We start from the raw sequence: 12,628 nt of genomic DNA on the forward strand, positions 1-12,628 counted from the left end.
CACTTTACTCTTGCTCAAACGAAGCGGATTATGATATTCTTTAGTAAGCTAAACTCGTCTTATTATTTTAATATCCCCTTTTTTTTTAATTATAATGAAATAGTGTAATTTTACGTTTTAAATCCTAGATATTTTCCAAGAACCACTTCTTCTAAAGTAAACAATGGTAACCATTACGCTCAACCGATATCAGGCAAGTTTTTTAAAAAATTAAAAATAGCGAAACAACTAAACCTAGCAATGAAGCAATGACACTGCTTGGCAATAATTGCTTTAAGTCAAACTTATACTATAAATACACCACTTTGCTAGCGACTCAACGATCTTTATCTAGGAATGCCCAATTCCACCACAAATAAAACATCAATCAACTTAATGTAAACATAGATTCTAAATTTGTTTACTTTAAGGTGCATACGATTCATATCGAATTAATAATCGCTTAAACGAGCCATCCAACTATATATTGGAGTCAAATTTAAATGGGTTAAGAACCATTAAATTTTTATTGTTTTCTTCTGTGTTTCTCAACACACGGGTTTAAATAAATCCGTTTAAAGGGTTTATCCACGCCGCCATTACAGTACCAGTTTTCAAAAAACCTCTCTGAAAGACTCCTCTGAAAGGGTATTAGAAGCGATAAGCTTTATAATTAAAGGAAGTTATAAATATTACGCATGGTTGCATTTTCTTAAGATTAAAACATAACCCGATTAAAGCATAACCCGGCCGCTCTCACATATATCAGTCGGCAATGCGTCAGAGATTAATCAAAATCCTAAAATAAAATAACAAAGGATAAAATGCTTAGTTTTGCATTTAGTTGAACAAAGCACATAACGCAACAAATTAAAAGAATATTTATGTCATACTTATTTCACTTATTTTCATACGAAATATAAAATACTATTCACAGCCCAACCAATTACACCTCTACCAAACAACATTTCAAAAAGGAAAATATACCTCAAATTAATTGGTGTAATAATAACAAAATATATGATATACAATTGTTTTATCCATCCTACTCATCCATAGAGTTGATTTAAATACGATAAACAGTTCAACAAAAAAATCAAACTCATTTTTTTTTTTGAAATGACATATATTATTGGAAACAGCAGAATTAACGATTTCCAAAACTGCAGTCAAGCAAATTTAGCAAATTTAGTTAGAGAATTTTAGCAAATATAGCAAATTTAGTTAGAATTTTAGCAAATTTAGTTAAAGAAAAGCACTAACTAAATTTGCTAAAAAGTTATCAGTTTTTAAAGGTGAAAAATTTTGTGCTTCAAATTCTTTCAAAAATTGTGACCCCGAATGTAACAATTTGAGAGAAATATCAGTGTTACCGAATTATCGATATAGATATTGACCACAAAATTTTCAGGGTTGCTTGCTGCATTAATATATAACAAAAAAAGTAAAAAAAAAACAGTGGCAGATTTACCCGAGGGCGTTTGGGCCACACGCCCCCAAGGGCGGTTTTTTTTTTTTTTTTTTTTTTATGATTTTTTAAACTTTGAACGTTAAAGTTAAAATGTACAATAACAACAAAATAAATAACATTTACCATTCCAATAATAGCTTTAAAAAAGTTATAAGGGATAGATAATTCATAATTGGAAACTTCATTGTTTTTTCAATAGGTGAAAAAAGGGTTACATAAAGACTCTATATAATATATTGTTGAAAAAAAACTTATTTTAAAGAAATGGATTGCAATTACTAATGTAGAAAACCATAAAAAATTTAAGATATTGTATCTATTGGAAGCTAATGTCTCCCAAAGCAATGTCAGCAAGAAATTCACTTATTAAAAATATTTTTCTTTCATTGTTCAAATATTCAACATTGATTAAGATGTTGTTCTTTTTTGATGAAAAGGAATGAATACTTCTCAGAAAAATAACATCTTTCCCCTCTACATCCCAAATATGATTTATGCTTCTTTGTAGCAAACCAGGATCTCTGTTCAATATCTGCCTGATAATGTCTCTTGTTTCATCAGAAAAACTGGGAAATGTTTTTGGTTCCACATTTTTGTCTAAATCTAATTTTATTGCTCTTTCTATTTTTCTCCTATCCGTTTTGTCCCGTTTTTGAGCAGTTTCTATTTGACGTAACTTGGCAGCAGCATCAATTTCAGACTTCCTCACGAGCAACAGCTTTCTGTTTGCTACTGCTTGTTTAATGGCAAAAGTAATGATATCTTTTTGTTTAGACAGATTCAACTGCATCAACCAATTAAAGGTCTTATTGATTTTGCATTTTACTTTACCATCTAGAAATCTAGAGGTAGCATTATGAGCTCTCTTACTCAGTGCATCAAACATACCCAGAACTCTTTCGCTATGCATATTATGCACTGGTGCTTTTAGTGTACTGTTAATTACATCTCTTCTGGGGTTAGATAGGGCTCCATAGAGATATGGCGCTAGTTGCCTCTTTAAAACTATAATAAATCCTGTGGCAAAAGACGTGGCAATATCTTTAAAATAATTATCAGACTTCAATTCTAAGTAAAACAAGTACAGTATCCGTTGTGCCAATTCACAACGAAACAATCCACAGGCAATGAAAGCAGGAGTAATGGGTCATTCTTTATTTCTGTAAGTCAACAAAGACATGATTTTAATAATGGAACCTGTTAAATAAAAACAAGTTAACTTATTAGATTTTTTTTTTATTCAGTACATGCATTTAAAATTTTTGCATCAAGTAAAATTAATTGAAATATGTTTTTTTATTGTGGATATCAACCAAAATTAAATCTGTATTATCAACCTGTGTTAAATGTAAATTATGTTATATGTACCATTTCTAAATGACTTCTGTTCTCTTTGTTTTCATAAAATTGTGTCATCCATGGATGTCACCTGTCAAACAGGTAATAAAATTGTGTCATTCATTGTGTCACCTGTCAAACATTTGCCATACAGTCCTGTGAAAAAAAGATAAAAATGTATTTGTTAAAAAAACGATATCTTGTTGACAATGCTTATATAATAATTAAGAATGATTAAACATATATAATGGATAGTTATTGGATAAAAAGACATGCAAACCTACCTAAAACTCTCAATTGAGTCATAATTTTTGGATTGTTAAAATCACCCAGGAGAGCAAGTCTCAATGCAGCTGCGCTGCAGTATTTTTAGTGATATGGGATGAAACTCTCTTTCAGCTGGTAAACAGTGCCTGCTATATGGAATAGAATATGGAATAGAATGCAGCCGATTCCCTACATACCGAACAATAACTCCAGGTTTTAGACCATTGCTGATTAAGTATGTCTTAAAACCAGCTGGGTCACCAGATTTCATTTTGTATCTTTTCAAATCTTCAAAAAGAATACCTGTTATTTACATATATATATATATATATATCCGTAATTATCATATAATCATGTTTATTACTAATTCCTAGAACTAAAAATATATGCATATAAAAAAAGTTACTTTAGATTTAGAAGTTAATTTAGACACACCATTAAGCATATTCGCAGCATGACACTCATTCCCATACACCTGGTTTGTAACATTGCTTGTGTCAAGTTTGCGTAGAATTTTCCGAGCTTCGGTTGCCAGACCATCTAAAGGATGAACATTGCAGTTGAGTTCAGTTAGTGGCTTGCAAAACATGTCACTGAATTGTTGATTGATATAGTGATTTACTTTTGCTCTGTCTGTAAGAGTAGACTCAAAGGTGTTGCGAAATTTGTTAAGTATAATATGCTGTTGTATACCCGTAAGTTTTGAATAAGTTGTTGCAATGTCCTGAAAAAAATTTACTAACTGCACCATATAGTCCCCTGATTTGCCACCTGCTAATTCAGCAATTTGTATTGTTAGCTGTCGTCCAGAAGTGACGTTCGTTGACATGAACCCCAGATTTAGTTGTCGCATCCCAAGAGAGTGTTGCTACAGCAGATGTAGAGTAATAGAGGTGTTCTGCCACTTGTATATCTGAGATAATACCTAATTCATATGCCATCTGTGCAGTCTGTGTTGGTCGGGGAACATACAAAACACGTGAACCAGTCAACGCTTCGACAACAAAACGATTAACTTGCCCAGCATTTTTTATCGGTACTTGGTTTAGAAGGCACATATAGATGCACTTACGGATATGTATTGTATATCTGACTTGCTTTTTATGTTGTCTTTTGTTATATGACTTTGTAGTAAAAAAGTGTGTTGGTGAGTTGTTCTGTTGGCGATCCAATTGACTTTTGAGATCATCCAATTCCAAGCCCCGATTGACAATGTCTTTGAGTTCTTCTTTTTTTTCTTTCAGCTTTTGTGTTAGCTTGACTATGTGTTTATCAGCTCTTTTATATCTTCTCTTTGCATTCAAAATAGTCCTCTTAAAATTTTTTAATGTCAACCTTTCAAGACGTGCATTTAATAAAGAATTTTCGAGCTTCAACTTTCTCTTCTCTTGTCTGAGCTTGTCGACACATATTTTTTTCTTTTAAGGTCTTGAGTTGAACGTTTTATGCGTACATTATCTGAACTTAGTAAACTTTTTGCCTTCAAGTAATTGATCTGTTTTCCCATTGTTTTTTTTTGCAGTACTAGGGATTTTCTTAAATATGGACATTTCGAACAGTCTGTTTTCAATTTCTTTGCATTCTCTATGTTAACTGTCACCACATTTATAGTTTGCAATACTTCCTCTACTTCCATTTGCATAACTATTTGGGCTTTCATTTTATGGACTTTAAAAGGTGATTCCAATAGGTCTGATAATTTGCACCATAGTTCATTTGAGCCTCTTTTTGAAATATTTAATTTCTAAAAAAATTCTCTTTAAGGCTATTGTAACAGCTCCAAGATTACATTCATACCCATGTGAAGACTATATTTTATGCAGTCTCACACTAGCTTTTGTTATCTTTTTTTTCTCTAACAAGTAGATGTAGATTGCAAAACCATTTTTAAAAACTGTTCTGGCATTACTATCCACTTTAAAGGAGTCAACATACGCATTGAAATCAGAAGCAGTTTTTTTGTAGTGACTGACATGATTGCACAGTTAAAAGTAATTGAAAATATGTTGACTGGCATATGATTATAATTTATGATATGGACAAGTGTCAGGTGACTTTATTTATTATGAAATAGGCAGTATATTACATATTTATTTAGTTTAATAGTTAAAGAGGATACATATTTATTAAATTTTAATACTAGATAGGGAAAGATTAGAAACCAAGTGATTTTAAACAATAAATTTTATTGTTTAAAATCACTTGGTTTGACGAAACATTGTTTTTATTTTACAAACAATGTTTTTCACGCCCCCGGTGTTGACGAAAAATAAATAAAACTTTTCAGAATGTAATAGCTTCACAGAGGTGTACTCTAAAATTGGCCGGCAATGAAATATTTTATAATATTATACATTTTCAGAAAGGTAATATAATAAGCTAGAAGTAGGTACAATAATATTTGAGTTTACTAATCTACAAAAAAAATTCTCTAAAGATTAAACTCACCTTATTTCATTGAAGAGATGTAACTTTAGAAAGGATTTTGTTAAACTTAGAACGAAAAGATCACTGTAATCAGCAGGAATCCGCATAAAAATGGCGTCATTTTTATTGGCAGTTTCCTTTGTAATTAACTAGAAAAAAGCATCTACCGACAGGTACTAAAAAAATCTCCCTCTGTTTGTAGAACGAAAATCAAAGCAATTTTTGTGACCTTGTTTTCCGCCGCAAACGGACGTTTGTTAAACTGCCTAAATAAGAGAAAAACAATTAAAACCAAAATCAAAACAACTAAAACCAAAATCAAAACTATAAACTGAATAATAGGTTATGATTGAAGTTTAAATTTAGATAAGTGCTTTATTTACTTATCTACTGTATCAATGTCATGATTTTAACCTAGTACATAGTAGAATTAAAAAAATAAACCTCCGAAAGTAGAAGGTATTGCATAGGTTAAAATAACCTCCCAAGTAAAGAATAATATACAAAATCAATAGAATAAAAAATAATATTTCAAACAAACAATACACATACATATTAGAACAGCATAAAATTCTTTTATTTATAAGTTAAGAATCTTAAACAATTATCATAGGTTAAGAAAGTTTTTTTTTTTTTTTTTTTTAAATATTGAAACTAAATTTGATGACCAAAATAAGGACTTTGCCTATAAATAAGGACTTTGCCTATAAATAAGGACTTTGCCAAAATGCTAAAAATGAGTTTTCGCTACGCTCAGAACACAGAACACTCTTTCTCATTTTAGAGACAAAAAGCTTAATAAGTTAAAAGTTATTAAACTTAGTTATTATTATCGGAAGTTAGTTAAAGTTATTGAAACTTAGTTATTATTATCGGAAGTTAGTTAATGTTATTGAAACTTAGTTATTATTATTAAAAGTTATTAAACACTTAACACATAAACAAATCTATTTTTAATCGCTTTATCATCAACAACACAACAAAGTTTATACTGGTTTCCTAATACTATTTTGCATTGATTACCAACAAATATATTACCATGGTAAGCTCGTCGCTCAACCTTTATATCTTCAAGTTAGGATAAGGGCACTAGTCCTTGGCTGTTTCTAGTGCTCGGCCAAGAACCACTTAAAATTTTTTCACTTAGCAGTAACCCAGTAAATGAAAAAATTTCCAAAAATTTTCATCGACATGTAACTCAGTCAGTATATGGAAGTTAATCAGTCAGTATTATCAAGACAGTTTATCGAAGTGAGTTTAATCAAAGTGTTTTATCGAAGAACATCAATACAAAAAGTGAAATACAACAAGTGTTTCATTACATCAATACAGTCCACATCCAACCAAGACAATGTGTTCCACAGAGCATTATTGTATCATCACAAGGTAAATGTAACACGGTAAGCCTTGAGAAGCGTGATTATTTTTATGACTGCAAGTGCAAAAATGGCTCCCGACAGTCTTGAATTGGATCTAAGAAAAAAAATTATTAGCGATTACGTCAGTGGAATTTCACAAAAAAATATTTGTGATAAATATCGCGTGAAAAAATGGACCGTTTCAAGACTAAGTTCCAAATCGTTCTACGGAGAAGTTGGCAGCAGGTAACAAAGGTGGAAGACCGCGTTCCACCACTTCTAGAGACGATTCTATGATCGTCAGATCCGTCAAGAAGGATCCCTGGATATCATCAGTCGAGATACAAAAGCAATTAGAGCTGCCTGTATCGGACCGAACAATCCGACGACGTGCTGTTGAAGCCGCATTGTTTTCTCGACGCACTGCAAAGAAACCGCTGATTTCACTAAATAACCAGAAGAAAAGACTCCTGTTTGCTACATCTCATATTGATCGGAATGTGCAGAAATGGTCCTGTTCAGTGATGAATCGAAGTTCAAATTGGGAGCGATGGCATTTGCCGTGTACGTCGACCGGCTGGAAAACGCCTTGATTTACGTTACTACCATAAGACCGTGAAGCATGGTGGAGGCAATGTAATGGTCTGGGGGTGTTTTCTGCGAACGGTCAAGGTCCAATACATCGAAACGATGGAATAATCGACCGTTTCATGTATAAAAATATCCTGGAAGATGTTATGTTACCTCATGCTGAATGGAATATGCCATCAAAATGGGTTTTTCAGCAAGACAACGATCCGAAACACACTGCAAAAGTAGTCATGCAGTGGTTTCAAGACAACCACCTATCGGTGATGGATTGGCCGCCTCAATCTCCGGATCTCAATCTTATCGAGAACCTGTGGGAGATCCTCAACAACAGAATTAATCGTGAAGGTGTTCGTAATAAGGATCAACTGTTTGAACAAATTTAAAAAGCCTGGGCAGCAATTCTACAAAGTTTTATTGATCACCTGATCGAATCCATGCCTCGAAAATGCAAGGCTGTGGTCGACAACAAAGGATTCGCCACAAAATATTGATAGCGAAATACGGTTTGGTCAACATTTTGTTGAGTTGCACGTGTTTTGTCCAGAAGGAAATCAACTTTTTTTAATACTTTTGAATAATTTATTAATTTTCGTGTACAAATATTGAACTTTGTGATGAATAAAACTTGAAGAACTTTATCTCTAAACAGTTACATAATTATTTCTCTAAATTGAAAAAATGCATCACTTTTATATAAAGAAACTAAATTAGCATTATTTGGTTGCACTTGTTTTGTCTGATACTATATATGTATACATATATTATAATAGTATATATATATATATATATATATATATATATATATATATATATATATATATATATATATATATATATATATATATATATATATCGTATCAAGAACTACAGAAGTTTCAAAGAATCTCTGTGAGAATGTGTCAGAATCTTTGCATCGTCGTTACGGAGACTGCGAGAATGAACCTATATAGGCTTTTGCAATAAAGCTAGATCCCAGATTTAAAAACAATAATAGAAAGCTGTTACTTAATTGTTCGGTGAGTTGAATGCACTGGACATAGACGAAGGTCTTTAAATAAAAGTTGCTAAAAGTCAAGAACGAAGCACACCTGCTCAGGTGCTGTCTGGTCATTATTTAACCAAATAATCAACACAGTTTCTGTTGTAAATATTATTGTATGCGCTTTTATATTTTGCAATACTGCTATATGAATATTGCAAATTATTTGAAGTTTCTGAAGGCCGTTGGTTGGGACTTGGGGAGATAAAAAAATATTTTTAAAAATCAAGTAAAAAATTAATGTACGTGAAAGAACCTCTACTCACGTGAAGTGAGTAGACGTTCTAAGTCGAAGACATGTTTGTTTACCAGAGGAAATCCAAATTTCTTACTATGAAAAAACTAGCATAGAAATATTTAGGGACGCCTCTTTGTTTTGGAGCCTCTTTGTTTTGGAGCGGTTATTTAGTCTTGCGGGGCTTATCTGCATCCGGAAAAGAAGCCGGTTAATTCCGGAATGAGTGCAAGTGCTTGTGTAATTAAACAAAAACCTGCCGTTTCTCAACTATCAATGCTAATGTTAGCGACTTATGTAAATGCTGAAAATACAACATTCTGTTTATTTGAAATTTATCCATTACTTATGGCTATATTATTTGTTTCTTATTAATAATAAGATTATACAAACATTTGTTATTTATTATTATGATGTTAGTTAAGTTTCTATTATTTCACAAGACCGCCACCGTTTTAAGTAGAGAAGGGGGAAACACACTCCCTTATTTTGAATAAAAAACCTTCTTTTATATGTCAATTTCTTTATAAATTTCTTTTGATAAATATTTTTGGAAAATTCGAGCTCCCTAGAGCCTCGGTGTCGTCAGGCCTGTTTCATCTGTAGCAATATTCTCAAACATTGAATGCGCAAATCATAACAAAGTAGACAATTTGAAATACGACTTAATTTGTTTGCATAGATCATCCATGTCTTATTTTAAAATTGCTGAAAATTGTTCAAGTAAAATATCCAGAATATATTTACTCCTTTTTTCACTCTTAATTTTGCTTTCAACTGAGTTGTTTCTAACATTTTTTTTATTGTTTTAACAGTGATGAGTGAAAAGCCTTAAATACATATGTATCACAAAATTTATACCTAAACTTGTATGTATAGAAATTGTTGTGGATATCCGGAAAAACTATGTTTAAAAATATATCCACAATTCCGGAAAAGGCTTATCCCTGTACACGGGGTATTTTATTTAAGCTATCTTTTTTTACTTAATAATCCAGCTTAAGTTAATGAAAAAAAAAAAATACTGTTAACAAATATATCGATTTACTTTATAGTTAACTTATATCAACATATATTTATTTCAGCACTCATCCAATCCGAATTTATTCTAACGCAGATAATATTTAGCAGAAAATGTCCGCAATATAAAATGGGTGCAATAAGTATCCGACACAAAGGAAAAACTTTATTTAATTAAAGACCATTCAACAAAATAACATAAACAAACACTATTCTAATGTAATTTTACATGGGAAATACAAATATCATATAAAAATAACAACATCATTAAATGTTGACTTGTGTTGTTGCAATTTTGTAAATGTTATTGCAATCTTGTAAATGTTGTTGCAATTTTGTAAAAGTTAAGGTTCAAAAAGTATCCAACACATTGTAAAAGATTTACTCAAGACTGCGTCATGTGACCTTTATCAGCCAAAACTGCTTCTAAACGATTGGAATACTTGTTCACAAGATTAGCACATATGCTAATAAGATTTTTAGCCCACTCTTCCTTGCATATTTCTTTCATTTGTTTCTCTTCTGTAGGTCCCAAGGCCTGCAGAAGAGAAACAAATGAAAGGAAGAGTGGGCTAAAACCCAAAACATTATGCTACCACCTCCAAACTTCCCTGTTGGGACGATATTCTTCGGGTGAAACGCAGAGTTCTTCTGTCTCGAAACACGACTGACTCAATTCTGACCCAACAACTCTATTTTAGTCTCATCTGACCATAATATTTTATCCCAAAAGCTTGAAGGTTTACTCAAGTGCCCTTCAGCAAAGTTCCGGCGTTTTTTTACGTAAATTTCCATCAAGAGAGGGGTTTTTCTTGGTGACCGAGAGTGGAATCCTCTCTTTCGAAGAACTGTCCTAATTGTATTCTTGCAAACGTTTGTCCCAGATAATTGCAAGTCCTTTTGCAGTTCAGAGCTAGTCAGTCCAGGATTTTTCTGTACTTTTCGAACTGAATTCCTTGCTGTACGGTCAGCTATTTTTGTAGGACGCCCTGAACGAGGCAGACTAGTCAAAAGATTCCAACTCCGAAAAGTATCACCAGTTGTCGAAATTGGGATATTTAACACAGATGAAATTTTTCTATATCTTAAACCATCTCTGTGCAGCTGAATAATTGATTTTCTAGTTGATTCAGACAATTCTGCAGTTTTAGACATTGCTGAAGACCGTAAAATTTAGGCCACCTTTCAATGAAGATGTCAGGTTATGAATGAGTGCATTTAGAAAGATTTTATGACGTTCTTATACATTCAAGAATGTTCTAACGTTTTGTGATTCTAGAATATTCCCTCGAACATAAGGAATGACAAATTATTGGCGAATCAAATTTTTTTTTTACGATGTGTTGGATACTTTTTGAACCTTAACTTTTACAAAGTTGCAATTATCAAGTCAACATTTAATGATATTGCTGTTTTGATATGACATTTGTATTTCCCATGTAAAATTACATGAGAATAGTGTTTGTTTATATTATTTTGTTGAATGGTCTTTAATTAAATAAAGTTTTTCCTTTGTGTCGGATACTTTTTGCACCCATTGTATTTTGCTTTGCGCTGGTCTTAGCTTTCCGTTATACTAATTAGTGTTATTTAAAAGTTATTAATTTTTAAATAAGTCAGGTTAATAAAGAAAGCAAATGCTTTTATTCGACTTTTTTGAAGTAATTGTTGCGCTTTTCGTGAAAACAAATTTCAGCAAAACTGATAAAAAATGCATTCACATAAAGCTGAGAAATTAATCTAAAAGCGCTGAGTAAAAGCAATTGCTTTTTTTCATTCACCCAGCCTTATGAGCTGAAATGGTTTAAAAAAGAAAATAAAACCATATCAAAAAATTGTAAAAAGTATATACTTAAACTTGTGTTAACTTAGCTTTCCGTTATACTAATTATAACAAATTTATTTAAATAATATATAGTCAAATATTGTAAAAAACCTTTTTTATTCTAAAAAATAATTAACATTGAAGGGACTTTTCAAAATCAGTTACAATACCCGCCATCTACAGGACTGAGGAGCAAAGCATAGCCTATCGTTAAGAAAACCATGTTAAAATTAAAAATTTAATTTTATGTATAATTTATTTATTATAATTTATAAATATTATTATAATTTATAATTATTATAAAATAAATAATATTATAATTTATATTATTTGAAAAATTACGTGATTCCTTATTAGAAGGAAGTTATAGAAAAGTAAATAAATAAAATTTACCAAAGACTAAAATAGAAAACAGATTTTTATAAACTACATTTTGTGAATGATGCGCATATGGAGTATATTGGCTGTGGTGTTCAATTTTGAAACCAATATCTTTAATGAAAAGCCAACTAATCTCATTCAAAGGGCAAAATTATTAATAACACTAAAGATAAAAAAAAATGAATTTGAGATATAAACATTTGAACTGTAGAAATATCAAATGTTATTTGCGTTTAGTGAATGGTTAAAAGCAGTTAGTGAAACTATCTGTAATCATTTTTAACTATAGACACAAACGGGGAGGTAAGCCAAGATAACATTGGATATTACTACTATCTATCAACAAAAATCATTACAACAAATAACATCACAACAATCATGCAAAGCATTAGCAAATATCTTGAGATATTTATAGGATCACATTACGGTAAATATTAACAGACATGTTTTTTATATACATAACTATAAAAGGCTAGACAACAGACATTAAATATATAACAGTAAGGGATCGTCCATAAAAGGATCTCTATTAAACTTTATGCGCTAATTTAATTTAATTAGCGCATTAAGTTTAATCGCAGAGTTTTAATTAAATTTATTTAAATTTAATTAAAACTCTGCGAGGACCTTGATTGTTTTGTTTATTGAATAAGTTTGCATTACGTTAGCCGGCTAGCATAACAGTCTAGCTCTACAC

This window comes from Hydra vulgaris, chromosome 10 (genome assembly GCF_038396675.1).
Source record: "Hydra vulgaris chromosome 10, alternate assembly HydraT2T_AEP".
Taxonomy (NCBI): domain Eukaryota; kingdom Metazoa; phylum Cnidaria; class Hydrozoa; order Anthoathecata; family Hydridae; genus Hydra; species Hydra vulgaris.